At 30.3% G+C, this 14,890-nt stretch overlaps 1 pseudogene across 1 annotated transcript; it reads right to left on the reverse strand.

Moving 5' to 3' along the window:
- Positions 1-8,388: 8,388 nt before the first annotated feature.
- Positions 8,389-10,689, reverse strand: LOC104589824 (oxysterol-binding protein-related protein 1D pseudogene; annotated as a pseudogene). Its single transcript, XR_016080554.1, has 2 exons — positions 10,365-10,689; positions 8,389-8,956 (listed from the first exon to the last, which is right to left on the reverse strand). The product of XR_016080554.1 is annotated as an oxysterol-binding protein-related protein 1D pseudogene (transcript).
- Positions 10,690-14,890: the final 4,201 nt, after the last annotated feature.

The raw sequence follows: 14,890 nt of genomic DNA on the forward strand, positions 1-14,890 counted from the left end.
AGGAGTTCTCATTAGAGAAGTATAGGGTAGGGACAAGAAAAGTCGGTTTTCAATGAAAGGGGAATATTCAATTGGTATGGTATTTTTGTTTGGCCAATAAGCATTCTTTACCATTAAAGTCAAACATGGGTCCGACTATGTTATGGAAAACCATATTATATCTAAAATTTCTACTACTGCCACGTATACGGCAGTTACCGGTAATTATTATTTTTATATATTAATTAAAATTTAAAACATTCTTTGACCTATCCGTTAACCGAATCCTTCGTTTCCCATTCTTATCTTCTTCCGGTTCCCTCATCTGTTCGAACTTCTCTCTCTTGAAATCGTAAATCTATAGATCACAAGGCATTCAATCAGCATCCAAGAGGTTATTCATCTCTCTCACTCTCAATCACAGGTATTTTCTTCTTCTTCTTCTTCATCTTCATGTTTTCTACAATCGATTCCATATTTTTTGCAATCACTAAACGTCTCCCTAACAGTCGATTCCATATTTTCTGCAATCAAACAGTCGGCAGTCGATTCCATATGAATTTTTTTATCACAAAATTTACGCTTCCGTATTTAATTTTATTGATAAAAAATGAGGTAAAAGGGAAATCAATTATTAATATTAAATGAGTTGAAAAGAGACAATCATAAGATATTCAATTTTCTCTCATTAAATCCAACACTTAAGGTATTAATTTGCATTCATCTTCATTGAATCATATATTTAAGGAATTTTTATTTATTCTCATCATTAAATTCTATTAATTAAATCCATACATAATAAATTAATAATTCCAATAACACAAAAATACACTTTTAAAATCTACCTGAAAAAAAAATAGTGTTTTCATCTAGGCAGTGGTAAGAAATTAAACCATTTTAGGTCAAATGGGCCAATCCATGTTGTCAAAACTAAATAATAAAATTAAAAATAGTTATAGAAATTTAAAAAATTATGAACAATTTTTAACATTATATATTTGACATATTAAATAATAATAAGTATGATAAATAAGAAATGTCTTATTGATGATGGAAATGGAATGTAAAATTTAAAACCAATTAGAAATAAAACTATTTTCCTATTCTCTCTCATTAAATCTCATATTGAGGTATATTCTCTTATTAAATCCACAAAATTAATTTTAATATTATAAAATAAATATTTTGAAAAAAAACTATTTTCTTCCCTCCCAATGGTGGGTAAGCAATTCAACCATTTTGGGTCAAATGGGTTAATAAATAATGTCATAATTAAATAATAAAAAATAAAATATATAAAATGTATAATATAAAAAATAAATTGGATTGGACATATATCTAATATTACATGTTCATTATACTAAACAAAAATGCGTATGAAATGTAAGAAGTAGTTTTATTAATGATGAAAATGGAATGACAAAGTTAAAATCAACCTATAAATGAAATAATGTTATAGTCAAATAATAAAACTTTTAAAAATAGAAATATAAATAATAACAAAGTTAAAAATAGAAAAAATTTGGGCACATATCTAATGTTATATATTCATAAAAATAAATATTGGGTACATCTCTAATAATATACATTCATTACCAATGATGGAAATGCAATATAAAATTTAGTGTCAACCTAGAAATCAAATTATTTTCCTTTATGGGTTGAGGATCAGTGGTTTGGGTCAAATGCATTAACCGATGATATGATAGTTAAATAATAAAGTACAAGTAATCAAAGGAATATATAAAAAAATATATATTAATTATGTCAAACAAAAATTAAGTATGATAAGTAAAAATTATTTATATGATGTAGATGATATATAATTTCAAACAAATCCGTAAGTAAAGCTATTTTCTTATCTAGATGGTGGATCAATGAACCAACTTTTTAAAGAAACTCATGAAGCCATAATTGAATAATAAATATTTAAAAAAGATAGAACACAAACAATGAAAAAGTAAAAAAATTCTATCACATTTGGGAACATTTATAATGTTATATATTCATCATAATAAATAAAAAATATTGTTAAAATATTTTTATTTATGTCAAAAATGGAATACAAAATTTAATAATAATAATAATACAAAATTATTATTATTATTATTATTATTATTATTATTATTATTATTATTATTATTATTATTGTTGTTGTTGTTGTTGTTGTTGTAATTTAAAATTTCCACATGCAATGCACATGCATATTTACTTCAAGCATTTGAGTTTATTTTTAATCATATTGTTACTTTTGTTAATTTTCAATTTTTGTCTTAATTATGATATATCTAAAATTCAAGTAATTAATATGAAAAAAATTTCTCATGTGCAAATGCACGTACTTAATTAATAGTTACCTATAAAAGTGTGAATAAGTTATTGGCTTCTGTAATTTTTCTTTACTAAAATACCCCTTCTCTTGAGTTTGGTTCACCTCCATTGTAAGGGTAGAAAACATAATTAAAATAATACTATTAAATACATTCAATTACCTCTCATTAAGTCTCACATTTTTGTCATTAAATAAATCACATCCTCTCTCATTGAATCCAACATTTATACTTTTGTTTCTCACTATTAAATTTTACTAATAAATATATACACAATACTTATTAATACAATGAAACTTGATATTTTTAAAAATAAACAAAGAAATGAAATCATATTTTTTTCATCTAGGTGGTGGGTAAGTAGTTTAACCATTTGGGTCAAATGGATAATTCCATAATGTCATAAATAAACAATAAAAATTTAGAAATACAAGAAATACACAAATATAAAAAATAAAGAAATTTTGAAAAAAAATTGGACACAATTATATCGTTATATATTTGTCATATTAAAAAAATAAGTATGATAGGATATGCATAATTTTAGTAATGATTGACATTGAATTTACAACTTAAAACCAATGGAAAATGAAACAATTTTCCTATCTAGGGGGTGGGTTAGTGGTTCAACTTTTCAAGTCAAATGGGTTAACTTATGATGTATAATTAAAAATCAAAATTTTAAAATAAAATAATACAAAATATACAAAACAATTTTGGACATATCTATTATAGGGGTGAGCATAATACGGTTAAAACCAAACTAAAAATTTTGGTTTATTTTTTAGGGTTTTAGTTAATTTGGTTAACCGAATAAATTGAACTTTTGTATATCATATGCAATAAATAATATATAATATTATTTATATATTAATATATAATATAATGAAATTTGCTTTCATAATATATATTATTGTTATAATGTATATAATATAGTATATACATTATTAAAATTTGGTTTTAATCGAAATAACTAAAAGCCAAATAAAAAATTTTGGTTTTTCTATTATTTGGTTTCGATTTGGTTTTAAAAATTTTCAATTTATTCGGTTCGGTTTGTAACCGAATAAATTGAATCCTCACCCCTACATCTATAATATTATATCTTAATCATATAAACAAAAAATAAGTATGATGAATAATAATTATTTCATTAGTGATATAAATTAAATGCAAATTTTAAAATCAGCTTGAAAATGAAACCATTTTCATATCTAGATGGTAGGTCAACGATCTAATCTTCCAAGTAAAATGGGTCAATCTATGATGTCATAATTAAGTAATAAATATTAAAAAATGTATAGAATCTCAAAGAAAAATATAAGCTTTGTATAAAATATTTTGATATAGTTCTAATGTTATATATTCATAATATTAAATATAAAAATAAGAATTACTTTTATTAATGGTGAAAATGGAATACAAGATTTAAGTAACAAATGCAATTAAAATAATACTATTAAGTGCAATCAATTATTAACTCTCATCAAGTCTCACATTTAAGTCATGAAATAAATAACATTCTCTCTCTCTCTCTCTCTCTCTCACACACACACACACACACACATTCAATCGAACATTTATACTTTTGTTTTTCATCATTAAATTCCACTAATAAATCAATACACAATAGTTATTAATATAATGAAATTTTATATTTTTAAATAAACCTAGAAATGAAATCATATTTTTCCATCTAGGTGGTGAGTAAGTACTTCAACCATTTGGGTCAAATGGATAATTATCCATGATATCATAAATAAATAATAAAAAATTAGAAATAAAGAAATTTTGAAAAAATTGGACAAATGGGTTAGTGGTTCAATATTTTAGATCAAATGGGTTAAATCATGATGTATAATTAAAATAAATTTTTTAAAATTAAATAATACAAAAATAATTATTTTATTAAATGCAAAATTTAAAACCTGTTTGAAAATGAAACCAATTTCATATCTAGATGGTAGGTTAACAATCTAAATATTAAAAAATATATATATAGAAACTCAAAGAAAAATATAAGCTTTGTATAAAGCATTTTGATACAATTCTAATGTTATATATTTGTAATATTAAACAAAAATAAATATGAAAATAAGAACTACTTTTATTAATGATGAAAATGGAATACAAGATTTAAAATCAACCAAAAAAGCAAAATATTTTTTCCATTCAAGTGGTGGTTTAGTGGTTCAATTGTCCATATCAAATGGATCAACACATGATGTTATAATTAAATAATAAAATACACAAATTTATAGAAAAATGTAGATAAATTTGGGTACATTCTATGATATTATATAAAAAAGTGTGATAAATGAGAATTATTTTCATTAATGATGAAAATGGGATAAAAATAAGGAAAAAAATAAAGCATTAATGTCTAACACATGACTCCATTAATTATGTCAAATGGTTCCATGATTTAATTAGATAGGCCACCATAGGCAAATGGTTTGGTGGTAAATGAACCTACAATCTTGAATTGGGTGGTTGGCTAATCAATTTAAAAATTTGATTTTACCCCAATATTAAAAACCAATATCGAACAATATATTGGAATTGCATTTCCTTTTTTAAATAAGTAATTTTTATTATGTCACAAATTAAATAATAAAAAATAAAAATATAGATTTTTTTATAAATTTTATGGAAAAATTTGAACATGTATTAATATTATATATTCTTCATATTAAACAAAAATATATTTGAAAAAATGAGAATTATTGTTAGTAAAAATAGAAATAGCTAAAATAGAAAAAAAAAACAAATTAATGTATTAACCATATCCCATTTTACTGGTTCTACAACATATTAAAAAAATGTGTCTAATTGACAAACCAATAATTACAACTCTATGATTCAACTGCATGTTGAAAACTTTGATAGAAACTATAAGAACATTCGAAGTTAGGTCTTTGAGTTGAACGGCAATATATACACTACCACGTGCAACACACGTGTACTTTTACTATATATATATTAGTAGGATAGAGGTGCTCATTTCGCGCAAGAAATGGAATCTACTCGTGCGAGTAGATTCCCACGTGAGAGCAACCCATTCCTATTAATAGATATATAAGATAATTAGAAATATATAATTATCTAATTATATAAATATATAATAGTTATTACCAATATTGTTAATAACTAGATATCAAACCATTTGAATGTTTTTTTTTGTTTTTTTTTTAATTTTTGTTAGAATGGGCCGAGACCCGATAACGGGACCCCTTGACCGGTTCGGTCTCTGGGTCGGTTTTAAAAACCATGATGTTATGTCATTCGAGCGTGTGACTCATATGACCCAAAAATGGAACCGTTCTAGCCATCAATTTTTGAGTCAACGGTTCGACTGTCCGATTCGAATGGACGGCCCATTCTAACAACAAAAATAAAAAAATAAAAAAATGGCCAAAAACCATTGAACGAGTCAATGGGTTGATGGTTCGACCACTCGGGTCAATGGGTCGTTGACCGATTCAATGGTTTTTGGCCAAGGACCGAGATTGGGGTAGAGCGAATTGCTTGCCTGGACGGATCCCAATTAAAAAAAATGGATGACATAGGCAAAAAGTTGAGTATGTGAGGTCCATTAAGTAGTACCATACGTGTTATGTCATTCGAGCGTGTGACTCATACGACCTAAAAACAAAATTGTTCTGGCCACTCATTTTTGGGTTGACAGCTCGATTGTTCGGTTCAAACGGATGGCCCATTCTGACAACAAAAATTAAAAAAAAAAATAAAAAAATGACCAAAACCATTGAACAGGTCAATGGTTCGACCACCCGGGTCAATGGGTCGTTGGACGATTCAATGATTTTTTGGCCAGGGACAGAGATTAGGACAAAACGGAACCGGTTGCTTGGATGGTTCCCAATTATAAAAATAAAAAATGACCAAAAACCATTGAACGGGTCAACAGGTCGATGGTTTGACTGCTCAATCAAAGGGTCGTTGATCGATTCAACGGTTTTTGGCCAAGGACCGGATCAACGGGTCACGGGTCGATGGTTCCATTCCAGTCCTTGCGAAGCAGGGCCTCTCCGCTAGTATAAATTTATTACGAACAAACCAAGTCCAATCCAATATAATAAATCTTTTGGACCGGATTGGTCCAATCCATTATGTGTTGTTGGTCCATCCAATCCATCCAAATTGATTTTGGGCTGGATGGGGTCCAATCCAAAAATGGTCCATTGACACCCTTACCTAGCAGGGCTGAGTTAAAGATTAAGGGTCCAATTGCTTCATAGTTGGAATTGGAATCGGAATCACAACCAAAATATTTCAGAATCGGAATCAGATTGGTCTATTCCCATAGTTTGTTTGGCTTAGACAAGAATGGGACTGGGAATTGGAATCATAAAAAATTAATAGGGGTGCTCATGGGTCGGGTTAGGTTGGTTTGAGTCATTTTTTTCAACCGACCCAATCTAGTCGGTTTACTCATTGACTAAACCGAAATCGATTGACCCTAAAGCAAAATTGACCCAAACATGAATGGTCGATTTGGGTCAGTTTATCGGTTTAGCCAATTTTTATATATATTTTAAACTAAAATATCTAGTTTATTTCTTTTTAGTTTTTATGCAAAATCAAAATATATATTTAAATCGATTAATTTTGTATGCAAAACTGATTTTTTTGTCAATATATATTTAAATTTATACAAAACTGAATTAAATATTGTACCATTGTATTATATTTGTATTGGTTTTACGTTTTTAGTTTTTATCATAAATAACCATTTTTTTAAAGTTCAAACAAAACACAAATAAAATATATCAACATTTAACATATAGGGTAGGGACTGATTAATAATTACTTAAAAAATATGACTGAATTTTCGGTTTATTTTTTCATACAAATTGAAACTGACCAATGATTTTAAAAAACCGACCAACTCGAATTGGGTCAGACTGGTTTGGTCAGTTTGACATTTAATATGAACACCCCAATAAATTAGATTGGGCTAAGGAATGGACATTCCCTCAAACACCATTCAAATGTAGATAAATTTTATCAAAACCTATAAAAAACAACTTAAAAGGCAAAAATGACTAGCCAATTTGAATTAAAGTCATCCACGTGAGGTGAGGATTGAATTTGGAATACAAGTAAAATATGCAGAGATATAGTGACACTGCTTCTTCTTTACTATTTCCTTGAATGATGCTGTCCATCCCCAAATTGGTATAAAAAATAGCATTTCTTTTCTAGAAAGAAATATGTATTTGTCTATTGAAAATATAATGTGCATTCCATGTGTTTTTTTGTTCTTTCATGGAGCTACACTGCGGGGTAGCTCATCCCCCATACCCTAAACCCCTAACAGCCAACCCAATGTATAACAATTTCAATATGCCTTTATAATATACAATCAACATATAAAAATTTGATCCAATGACTCCATCTGCACATTTGAAGTTGGTCCTTACATTTTTCCAACCTACAAGAAAAAAAGAAGAAGAAGAAAACAAATATTAGAAATAGTGTATGATAAAACGAAGCAACTAATAAAACAAGTATGGTAAGGGCCGTAAGGCCTATCTCCATCCAACACAAAAGCCAACTATGCATTGAAAACCTATGAAGGAACAAAGGATTGCTTTAAGGCTTTGTCCATGTAGTTCTTTTCATTTCAATTATCTCATATTTGTTTTCACTGACAAGTGATACTCACAAATTTGACACACTTAACAGCTAGAACAAAAATGCTTAGAACATTACAATAATCTTAAGCTTCTCTTTAACACTCGTAAAACTTGCAAAGAGAATGGACAAACGCAATTGTTCCTAATAAACCTTTCAAATAGGCATTGGTGAAAGAGAAGTAGTAGAAGCTAACTCCTTATGCAGACTATGGTTTTGGGGTTCTGAGTTCTGAATTCTTATCAAACATATGATCCAATTCAACTTAAGCCCTCTTGACCACCCACATTTGATTCATTTTGTGTTGCAAAATTTTCAAGTTATAACTCATAGTTGTAAATCTAAAACTTAACTGAGGCAAGTTGGTTCAATTGAGTTTCCAATACAGTACTCTAAACTTAACTGAGGAATAATGTGCCCATCTCGGAAGTCAGAAAGTGTCCTTCCCCTCTAGTTTTGAGAGATATCCCCATGCAAAGCTTCACATCTAAAACTGCACCCCATGGCATATGCCAACCGATCAGCATCACGCTTTGTTTGTTTTGAGTAAAAACGAAATTACTCATTTTGTACAAGGCATATAGAAATGACATCCTAAGTTAGTGAATGTTAAGAGATAGAAGCATCCATTGGAGCATACCTGTCTCTGTAGCTGCTCTAGTCTGAGCTCCTCTGCATGCATTTGCCAGCTCATAGTCTCCATTCTCCAAATGCCTCTGATCTGGCCTGAGCCTTGAGTCGGTAGGAGGCAACTTCTCCAGTAGGCCAGGTGTCGATTCATTCAAAGAAATTGCAAAAGGTGTAAGGTTGTAACGAGTCTGGGTAACAGATTTTTCGCGTTCCCACAACAGCACAGCTTCCGACATGGGATCATACCCTTTTGGTTTTGTAGTGGGATCCCCCAGAACATAGTACATTGCTTCATCCCATTTCCCCACCAGCATTGCCACCTTGTTTCCAGTTCTATTGTCCTGAACAAATCCTTGCACCTGCATGTTTATATCCTTTTATTTATTTTTCTATATCATGACAACATGAGGGGAGTGAGAAGGTGAGCCAGTGGACACCAGATCTAATAAGAGAATTTACCACTTGTATGGCAAACATTATGATGACAATGCGAACAAGTTACAAGCCAAGAAAATCAATCTCCCCTTTGATAAAAGGGTTATTTTTGCCCCATTTTCTTTTTGTGGATCAACAAAAGTAAACTTTATCCATGAAAAGGAAAAAAGTAGAAAAAAAATAACAATCATATTTCCCATAATTGAGAAAACATACCACTGCTAAAACCTTAACAAAGATACCCGATATACAAGTCTAATTAAAGAAAATAAAAATAAAAGAAAAAAAAAAACAAACTCACCAAATAGTACAACCCATAATTGTGGTCCATCTGAATCTGAAGTATAAGTTTATTGATGACCATAGATCTAGCTTCCCCAATATGATGGCATGGTGTCCAAGCTCATCTGATTCATTTACACCTATCCAATAACAATCTGGGAGAGACCTTCCAAAAGTTCTCTTGCTTTAGATCCAGGGTTCTCAATACTCAATAGAGCACGACATACAGGGATATGCCAAAGAAAGCACTGATAGTTTTTGGAGTTGATAAAGCCAAAGAATTGGGTTTTGAAAGGTTTATTATTGAAATGGATGGTCTGCTAACATCTTGGTGGATGGTCTAGCTAAGCAAGGGGTTCAGAGACAATCTATGTTTTGGGATCAATTGTAATTCTCTGGGGGATTTTGACCCTGTCGAGTCTATTTGTTTATTCCACAACTTCTTGTTGTTCTACTTTCTCATATTTTTAATAAATTTCTTTCTGAGTTACTGATCAAAATATATATATATATATATATATAAAAAGAAAGCACTGATAGTGCCAACATTAGTAAATCACTAACATAGCCAATCATCTTTCTACAAGCACCTGATCTTTGAGTATACAGTTTGACTTGTTTGGCAGTCCTAATTATCAGTAATAAATCCGCTATCTTTTTAGAAAACCTGATGAACTCCCTTAATATATGAATTTATGGAATTTCATTGAGAAAAGTAAGAGGGTTTCCTCATCTCAGGAATCCACACTTTCCAATTCAAGTGGTGAATGGAAACTTTTATGTTTAGAATGGTAGGATACTAATACTAGGATTTGAGGAAAATGGTAAGTACTTCAGGTCTGGATGATAAGTTATCAGTATTTTGTATAGTAGAACTGCTAGGAATTGCTTTTAGAGAATAAGCACATTAAAAACAATTAGGGTTTCTTCATATATAAAGTAGGATAAAAGAAAAAGGACAGAACTAGCAGAACACTAAAAAAAAAGGAGATCTAGACCTATAATCTATTGTCCTGACAAAAAGAGGTTATGGAACATCTAAAATAGTACCTGGTGGGGATTTCGGTCAATGATACTGTTCCTTGAACTTGAGAATGCAGGAGTAATTGCCACTGCCTTTGATACTCATGGTGCCATAATGGTCACAGTAGATTTTACCCAGTATAATATTGTAGATAGAAGTGGTGACCTTGCTCCACTGGAATGTCTCTCCATCTTCAAGCTGAAGGGTGAGAACCCCAACAGGATCAAGCTGTATGGAACGACCCCAAAACTTGCCATTCAGATTAGAGTCTTCCCAGAATTTCCAGCCCCTCCCATCATAGTGACAAGCAACAATCATTGGGTGGTGGCTCACCTGAATGAGAACCACTTGTTACAGGCTAGAAGTTTAGTACATAAATGTCTTGCTCTGGCTAATTATAGAAAGCTAGGTATTTGCATTTTTTGTCAAAATATAGTGTGGCTTCTTGATTCTTGAGGGTATATATTAAGGAATTGTTGGAATTGCATAGCGAAATAATGTAATTTATATCTGCACAGAAATAGAACAAAAGCAAATAGCAATAAAGAAAGAAAAAAGAGAGAACATCAGATTTACGTGGTTAGGCCAAATTGCCTACGTCCACGGGCAGCAACCGGAGCTTCCTTCTTACTATAAACAGGAGAAAATACAAAATGACCTCACCGGAATCACACCTGTACCCGACACTCAATACTCCTCTCAACACACTGTATACACTATACACTGAAATGAAATGGAGACTGGAAAATGAGAAATAACATAGGAGGGACCCCTATTTATACTTTAGCTAAGGGGTATAATGAGCATTTATGAAAATTTTCTTCATGGCTAAGTGAACTATGAACGGTGATTTGCAAATGGTGTGCCATCGATTAATTGGTGTGCCACCGAATAAATGGTGGATTCAGCTTGGTGGGCCACTGATTGCAAATTCAGTGAGCCACCGACTGGCCCACCTTTTTGCTTTTCAACAGGAATAAAGTAAAATAGAAAAAAAAAACCAAGGGAAGAAGAGTTCCATCTTCATCTTTTTACCATATGGCATAAACAAATGACAAATCCATGTTCAGGCACAAAAGGGAGAAACTTACCGTTTATAAAACGAAATAAGATCACTTGAAGAAGCACAAGGGTGACGAGGTGACAGCGAAGAGAAACCATTGTTGTCAGCGATGATTCAACAGGGGTGGTGATCTAAAGATATCAGGGAGAATGATGGTTAGTACTTTTCCGTAAGTTAACGTCTTTCCTAAAATGAATTTCTTTTAGGGTTTCTAGCATAGAAGGGCAACTTTTGGGGTTTAATATTAATAAAAGTAATATATTTAAAAATAGATTAACTTTTTAAAAATAAAATCAATAAAGGGCAAAAACATTGTTCATCTTCTTCTTCTTGCCATTTGTTTACCAGAGCCGCCGTTCGCCATCACCCGCCACTGCCGTCCGCTGCTACCTCTGGCCACCTCTGCCTCCGACAACGTTGCCGGAGGTGGCCGAAGGCAGAGGTGGGCGGAGGTGGTGGCGTTGGACAAAGAAACCACTAGCACCACCGCCGCCACGGCGGTGGTAGGCGGTGGTGGCAGATGGCAGCTCTGGTGAACAAATGGCAAGAAGAAGAAGATTAACAATGTTTTTGCCCTTTATTGACATTATTTTTAAAAAGTTAATCTATTTTTAATTTTTTTTAAATATACTACTTTTATTGATATTAAACCCCCAAAATTGCCTTTCTATGCTATTACCCCTTTCTTTTATCAAATGTGATTTTAATTGTTGTTTTTGAAACCGGTTACTTGCAATAACCCCTATTCACCGAAACAGAAACTCGAAAGTGATCGGTCCATCTCATCCGACATATCATAGATTTTCCCGTCAAACATATAGAACGTCATACTTGAGGGCAATTTTTTTTGTCTTGTATTTGTTAAGGTTAATAGTATAATCTATTAGGGGTGCAAATGGATCCGATCCCGATCCGAGATCTGATCCTATTTGGTCGAATTCACATCACCCTTGTTTGGATCTTTGGATCGGATCAAATAATAGAATCCGATCAGAAATTGTATTGGATTCGGATCACCCCTTATCCAATCCGATATGTTATATATTTATAAATATAAATATATAATATATATTATTTATTTATTTATAAATATATTTTTATGTTATATTTTATAAATGTGTTATATTATTCATTTTTTATAAAAAAAACATGTATATATGATAAAAATAATTAAAAATACATGTATTTTTTGTTTTAAATTTATTTAAGTTAATATATTTTATTTTTCTTTTAATAATTTATTAATTTTTAAAGAAAACAAGTCGGATCGGATCAGATCCGAAGATCCAATTTACCAATAGGATTCAAATTCAAATCAAATCCTATCAGATCCGATCGGATCCGATCCAACATGAACAGTATTAGATCGGATTTGAATATACCCTGATTCAGATACATCAGATCAGTTTGCATCTCTAATAACCTTTTAGTATTCATGTTTAAAATTTATGCTGTTACGTTCTTGTTTCACATTAATACAGTTTGGTGGTTCATTTTAAAATTTTGAAAAATAGTGAAGACAAAAGAGTCTTTTTATTTGTTCCATTAAAGACACGGGAGATTTAAGTCCTGTAAAAAATTAGAGGGGAAGTCTTAAGTATTTATGAGAAACCTTAGTCGAGGTTTGAGTCTTTTGCCCAAACAAAATGTTTTTACTGGCGTTTTTTTTTTCTAGCCAAAATCTGAGTACATGACTTGGCCAAAAGAAAATAAAAAAGAAAATATCTTAGTTTTTATCTACTAGTAAGCCATTAATGATACCATTGGGTGGTCCAGCAGAATAAATTTCAAAAAATGTTTTCCTTCTCAAGTTCTTGGTATCCTAACTAGGATTACAAAGTTTGTAGTCCGTCCCTTTGTTATATTTATTGTGATCTTGCTTTACTATTTTTCTTAATCTAAACAGACACCTCAAGGAGTGTGTATATGTAGTGTGCAAAGCCTTTCCAGGAATTAAGATTGTAACATCTGAGATTGAAACCGGTCTGGATGAAGATTTCCATGTCAATTCTGGCATGGACGAGTTTGGAGACCGGTATTTTGGCACAGATGATGATGAGAAATAAACAATGGCCCCATTGTAGCTAGTGAAATCTTCTACTTAAAAGTGATTTTGATTCTGAGTGAACCTACATTTATCGTCTATGTGCTCTCTCTGTCAAATTGGCTGTTTTATTATGAAATCCCTCCAGTACCTTGTATATATATATATATATATATATATATATATATATATAGGCATCCTATTAATTCGAGAAATATGATTTAAAAAGTGGGTAGTTTCACTCATAAATATTCTCAATAGATATTTATTTATTTATTAGTTTAATACATTTATTTAAAAAGTGGGACAGGGAGTGCTCTCCCTGTCCCCGCCAACGAGGATGAAAATTTCCCCCATCCATCCCTGCAGGGGGAAAATCATCTCCATTCCTACCCCATTCAAAGCAAAATCCCCACGGGGATCGGGGAAATAGGGAAAATTGCCATCCCTAAGTTTGATAAACAACCCTATCTAAAATTAATTATTATTAGTTATGTATTATAAAAAATTATTAAAAGTAGTATATAAAATATAAATGATTATTAATTATTATATAATACAATTGTATACTTTTACATGTTTCTATTATTTATCTTTAACTTAACAAATTCCGTGCATTGCACGGGTCCTTGCCAGTTCGGTCTTGCAATAAAGATGTAAAAAAATTAGCACACTTCAGCTAGTAGTTCTTATAAGGAATATTATAAAGGGAGAAAAGAAAAAAAAAATTGTCCCATACTCCCCATCTCTATTCATCTCCAAAAAGAAATTTAGGGTCCATTTGGTTCACGAGTAGGATTGGGATCGAATTCGGAATTGGAATTTCCAAGAATTAATCAGGATTGGAATCACTTGTTTTTTATGTTGCTTGGTTTATTTGGGAATCAGAATCAGATTTTGGTTGTTGTTGTTTGGTTCATTTGGAGTTAGAAAGAAAATTGGCCGAAACTTTTTAATTTTGTATTAGTCTATTTATTATTTTATTATTACCTTATTAATATTTTATGAATATATAATAATTATTTTATTAGTACTTTGTATTTTTTATAATTATTTTTTGTTATTTTATTAATATTTTCTGTTTTTGTTTTATTATTTTAAAATTAATTTCTTATTATTTAAATAATATTACTTTATAATTATATTATTGTATTTATATTTTACTAATATTGATTATTTAATTATTGGTATTTTTTTTATTATTTCATAAGCTGTTTATTAATATTTTCTTTATCTTTATTATTGTTAATATTATTATATTTAGTAATTACTATTTCTTTTGCTATTATGAATTTATTAATATTTTATTATTATACTATTATTAATTTATTAATATTAATATTTAATAATATTTTATATGCTATTAATATTAGGATTTGGGGTTTTTTTGTCATGGGTTCTTTACTTCTTGATAGACTTTGGATGAGAATCCCATTCCATAAGGG

The sequence above is a fragment of the Nelumbo nucifera genome, chromosome 1 (assembly GCF_055504915.1).
Source record: "Nelumbo nucifera cultivar China Antique chromosome 1, China Antique-T2T, whole genome shotgun sequence".
NCBI lineage: Eukaryota > Viridiplantae > Streptophyta > Magnoliopsida > Proteales > Nelumbonaceae > Nelumbo > Nelumbo nucifera.